Source organism: Grammomys surdaster, unplaced genomic scaffold (genome assembly GCF_004785775.1).
Source record: "Grammomys surdaster isolate TR1022 unplaced genomic scaffold, NIH_TR_1.0 170, whole genome shotgun sequence".
Lineage (NCBI taxonomy): Eukaryota > Metazoa > Chordata > Mammalia > Rodentia > Muridae > Grammomys > Grammomys surdaster.
In genome coordinates, this window is record NW_021604618.1 from 21,217,120 (window position 1) to 21,223,183 (window position 6,064).

Here is a 6,064-nt window from a genome sequence, read left to right on the forward strand (position 1 = left end):
ATTCAAAGATTCTTGTCTAAGATCTTAGCTGCTGTTGTGCCTCCTCCCCATCTGAAAGCGCTCTCAAGAGCCGCAAGGCTATATAGAAAATCCAAGGTTAATTGACAGCAGGACCCCATGATGCAACTTCCAGAAGGTCACCATCCGTAATGGGATGGGACTTGGTAGTGATGCAGCTGGTCACCCATGCTCTGTAGGCAATCAATCCTTCACCCTTGATCTATAAGCAAGTCCAATAACCTCTTTAGTCTCTGAATAGAAAATGAGAACTTGAGATTGCTTTATTGTAGATAACGAGGGAGAGTTCAGCCAGAGGCATCTGGAAGGACCCAGATTGAAATGGGCCTGAGACAGGAAGGAGGGAGCAAACGTAGAAGAAATGGGCAGGGGGTGGAGAGGCCAAATGGACCAAGAGGAGAGCCAGGGGCAGAGGACCAAGAGAGGGAAAAGGACCAAGAGAACATGTGGCCAAAATGGCTGGGTCGTATATGAAAGAGAAGTTGGAAAGCCCAGTCCCTGTGGGGAGGGGAAGGGGAGAGGTAGGGGAGTGAGAAGTGCTGCAGGCCTCAGGTGCTGGGTGACTTTTCCAGGTCTCCTCGGGACCTCACAGTCACCAACCTAGACTTTGGTATGAAGCACTTCAGCCTCTTCTTGTGCCCATCTTGGGTGAATAGGCATTTGTATTGTTTGTCTGTTTTTAATTTTTACTATATGTATATGGGTATTTTCACTGCATATATGTCTGTGCACCACACCACACACATGCCTGGTGCCTGTGGAGGCCAGAAGAAGGAGTCAGATTCCCTGGAACTGGAGTCACACATGCTTACGAGCTGCCATGTGGGTTTTGGGAATTTAACCCAGTTCCTCTGGGAGAGCAACCAATCACTGAGCCATCTCTCCAGCCTGTGACCAGACAATTGTGTCTCTCTCCAGGTAAGATGAATACAACAAAGTCTTATGCTCAGTGATAATCTCCACTAAGTTTTTACAGAAAAAAGGATGAAAATGTTACATGGACATTGACAAGACCCAATTAAATATATTTGAGAAATGTATCAATTAATGAACTATATATTATTAAGGCTGATATCATTGTTTCTGCCTGTGAGAGTACTGGGTTTTGGGAGTTTGGTTTGGTTTGGTTTGGTTTGGTTTGGTTTGGTTTGGTTTGGTTTGGTTTGGTTTGGTTTGGTTTTGAAGCAAAGGGACTCTGCCTTCAGATGTGTCTAAAGGCCACTCATCTGGAAGCCCTTTTCAAGAACTGGAGTAAACTGTGTATATTTGGATATGGCCTCCCATAATTCTTGGAATAACTCATTTGTCACCACAGGGGACGGTGTTCAGGTTCAGCAGTGTTTACATATAAATTAATTAACTAAGGGTGGTGAATGGGATCCCTGACTGGTAGGGTAAAGCTAATAGCCAGCCTGCAGAAGCCTTTCCTTGGTAAGGGAACAGAACATTCAAGAGTGATCAGAAACTGATGGGTAACTATGTGATCACCCCAGACACAGTAAACAGACTTAAATTCGTCTGACTCCCCTCAAATCACTTAAATAATAAAGTGAAAACAGAGAAAATAAAACTGGCTACAATGGCCTTTGTATAGGTAGGAATTGAGGAGACCTACTGAACTGGTCACAGTACTTTCTAGGGACCCCTCCGCCCCACCATCACCACCCCCTGCAATGTAGAATCTACAGTGAAGAGGGCATTTGACCACTTCAGTCAGACATGGCTAACAACTATCTCTGTGGGGCTGATTATAGCTCTTCGACATCAAAAACAGTCCTATTTACAATGCACCCCTTTGCCCGTCTGTGGTGCAGTGTCCTTGGTGACTGCTGTCCTTGAGGCATTCCTTGCTCCAGTGTCTAGGCAGTTGGTGGTTAAAATGAGCCTCCTTCCCTGATGCCATCAGAGAAGTATTTCCCTATCTGGCTTAGAGGTGACATGGTTTCTCAAAATCTTGGTTGGCCTCTTTCTAGCCTTTGATCCACCTTTTCAACTCAGGCCACGCATCTTTCTTCCTCTACTTGATCTCAGTTTAAGAATGGTAAAGCTACGTCTAGTAGTTATATTTAAGGGCTTGCCACTTTCTGAAGCTTTTTTCCTGATATATAGGGCTGACTGTCCTATATAGTGAGACCCAGTATAGTAAGTCACTCTGGATAATATTTATGTATTTCACAATGGTCCCCCTCAATCTCCCATGAAGAAAGGTGTAATTTTTATTTGTCCCTTAAGTCACCTCCATCATGCATCAAGGTCAGTGGACACATTACTATCTTCTTGTTCTTCCCATGCCATTGAATTTGGTAACACCTCGTCATCTTATACCACCTGTTTGGTAATATCAATTAGAAACAGCCGTGAAACAACACTGGCCTTAACTAGGGGTTAATGCTCTGATGGCAGCTCAGTATTTCATCAGCTATGCAACAGAGAGATGGAATTACACAATTTCTTCCAAATGAGCTAACAGGGCATGATTATATCTTCAAGACGCTGTGAAAAACATTCGAGGTGCGAAGCAAAGTAATATAACATTTCTTTGCATTGTCTTTATTTTTAATTTTTAAAGATTTATTTATTTATTATATATGAATACACTGTAGCTGTCTTCAGACACACCAGAAGAGGGCATCAGATCTCATTACAGATGATTGTGAGCCACCATGTGGTTGCTGGGATTTGAACTCAGGACCTCTGGAAGTGCAGTCAGTGCTCTTAACCACTGAGCCATCTCTCCAGCCCCCTATTTTTAATTTTTAAAGATTGTATTTTACTTTTAATTATCTTGTGTGTGTGTGTGTGTGTGTGTGTGTGTATGTGCACGTATATATCTATGCACATAAGTGTAGGTGCTCCCAGAGATCAGAGGCATTAGATCCCTGGAACTGGGGTTACAGGAAGTTGTGAATCTTTCCAGCTCTCTTTGCATTGTCTTACATTGGTCATTGAAAGAGGGACTCCAGAATGAAGATGCCTAGATTCTGCATCTTTAATTTCCTAAGATTTGTTCCCACAGGTAGACGTTCATTTTTACCAACTGAAAACATGTTCGAGCCATTGGGATGAAATGTGGGCCCTGGGAATACTGAACGGCCTAATGTCTATCACGTTGCTTTTAGTCTCCCAGTAATCTTGACTATCTAACAGTTTATGATTAACCCAAATTAGGTTGACCATGGTGGTATAAGATTTTCTTATGTACTGGCAGGATATTAAGTGATCTAGAAGATAGCCCCATAGGAAGAAATCATTATTCCTTGAATTATTTATCATAGAACAGAATGATTGGTCAGTAACCTTGAGGATGGATGCCAATTAGACAGTGAATCCTCACATACAAACATGTATACACACATACACAAAAAATTAATAAGCATGTATGTCAAAAGCCAGCTTTGACATCATAGGATTAACTGAGGAGGGGCACGTTTAGAGTCAGATTGGGATCAGTGCCAGTAGCAGCCAGCTGGGGCCCGCATCAGAGTTGATGGGGGTCAGGCCAGATAGCAACCAAAGGAGGCTGCTGCCAATGGCAGCCAGCAGCTAGAGTAATCACTCAGCAGACTTTTCTCTGAGGGAATAAAGCTTGATTCATTGGGGCTGACACTCCCTGTGACCTTCAAGAAACTCTCTGAACTCTTTAAATTCCTTGGGGGCTGGCAAGAAGGAGAAGAAAGGAATCACACACACACACACACACACACATTGAGTAGATAAAGCAAGACAAGCTCCAACAACTTCACATACACACATATATACATATATACAGACAAACATAGTGGACAGATGAAGCAAGCTCCAACAAGCAGGCTCCAACCATTTTACATATATACATATATACACACATATATACATACACACATATGATGGATGGAACAAACTCCAAAGAACAAGTTTCAACAGCTTTACATACATACATACATACATACATACATACATACATACACATACATCACACACATACATCACACATACATGCAAACAGATTGATGGATGGGGCAAAGCTCTGACAAATTCACACATAGACAGACAGACAGATGGACATGTGGACAGACAGATGGACAGACATATACACATTTACATATTGAGTAAATGGAGCAAAGCTCCAACCATTTTGCACATTTCTGATGGATGGAGCAGACTCTAACAAGCTGGCTTCAACCATTTTACACACACACACACACACACACACACACACACACACGTTTGGTAGATGGAGCAAAGGTTCAATAAGCCCCAACCATTTTATTTTTTTTCTCCCACAGCTTATAAATCCAAACAAAATCTTTCAAGCAGTATACAATTACAATGTGATTACATTTTAGTTTTTTTTTTTTTTTTCAAGACAGGGTTTCTCTGTATAGCCCTGGCTGTCCTGGAGCTCACTCTGTAGACCAGGCTGGCCTCGAACTCAGAAATCCACCTGCCTCTGCCTCCCAAGTGCTGGGATTAAAGGCGTGCGCCACCACTGCCCGGCTACGGCTACGTTTTAGTTTTCTTCTAGTGACTGACTATGAAAAAAACAGTGTGTTCCCCAGAACCTTTACAAGAAGTAACATTACATAGCACAGGTAAAGAAAATAAATTATTCCCAAGAACCCACGTATGTACATTTGTAACCAAGCAACTTGTTATACATTAACAAAAAGTGTGAGCAAGAAAAGTAATTTTCTCAACCAGTTTCTCTCTTATTGGCAGGAAGCAATTTGCAGTTACAAAGAAAGGAGCAATTATTTTATTATTTATCTTTAAAAGCAATCTTTTGAGGATCTTAAAAGAATCACAAATCCAAACTTCTATATAAAAATCAGTCATTCCTACTTTAAATCCTCAGAATGCATATCGTCAGCAATTCTTATTAAATCATATCAGGAAGCTCAGGGCATAAATGGGTATAAGAAATCATCACCAGTGCAGCCTCAGTGAGACACCTCAGCCAGTGCTGAGACACCTCAGCCAGCGCTGCTGTTGTTCTTGTTCCCTGACCATAAAAGGTCCCTAGCTCAACTATTAAGAGTGTGCCTTTCTGAACTTTAAATTTTTCCCTAAGATTTTCCACATCAGAGTCAGGAGCAAAAACATCTCAACCTAGCTTCACTAATAATATATTTTTCCAAATGCTTTCTAAGGGTGGTGGTCATAGCTGACAACCTACATCTCTAAATTCTTCTCTAGGGTGGTGACTGAATCATTAATCTGCTCCAGCAGCAATGCCTGAAAGAGATTAAGCTCTATTGTTGTGAGTGCCAGAGATGCTGCAGGGCTGGAAGCCCCCTTAGAGTTTTCATACAATTCTTAGATTCAGAGCGAAGTGAGGGCAGCAAGCAGAGCAGAACTCCATAACAAGGAGTCCTCAGAAATTTCCTGCCTCTCCGAGCCACACCCATCATGCTTGTGCTAACTGGTGGGCCACATTCCAAAGCCATTGTTATTCCTCCTACATTGCCCTCGACACACATAGTTCTCCCAAAATATGTATAACTTCTTCCTCTACTAACATAGAAACAGGACTGTAACACAGGTATAAGTTATCTAAAGAGCTATGAAGAAGAGCTCAAGGACCCTCACATGGGCAGGTGGACAAGACAGAAGCCTGGGAATCTAGGGCTAAAGGAATATTAAGAAAGTGCTAGCAGAACTCTCAAGCAGCACAGTAGGCTCCCACCAATCACAGCAAGTGTCTAGTCTGGAGAGCGAAGCTAAGGGGTACCGATATGAGGCCTTATCTTATGTCTCTAGTCAGGCTTGTCAGCTGGATTTTGTAGCATACTCTAAAAATCCTGTCACATTCCTACTGCAGTGTGCTTTTTTAAAAAAAAAAAAAAAAAGATTTTGTTTGCTTATTTTTTTTTCTTTGTTGTTTTTTTTGAGACAAGGTCACACTATGTAGCCATGGCTGGCCTTGAACTTGCCCGTGATTGATTCTCTGGTTGAGCTGAGAAGCCATGCATAAAGTATGTGGGCCCATTGCAGACTCAATCTATGTCCTTCCCCAGCCATGAGCAGGCCAGAAAGAATTTGACCTTGCTACAAAAGTACCTAAATG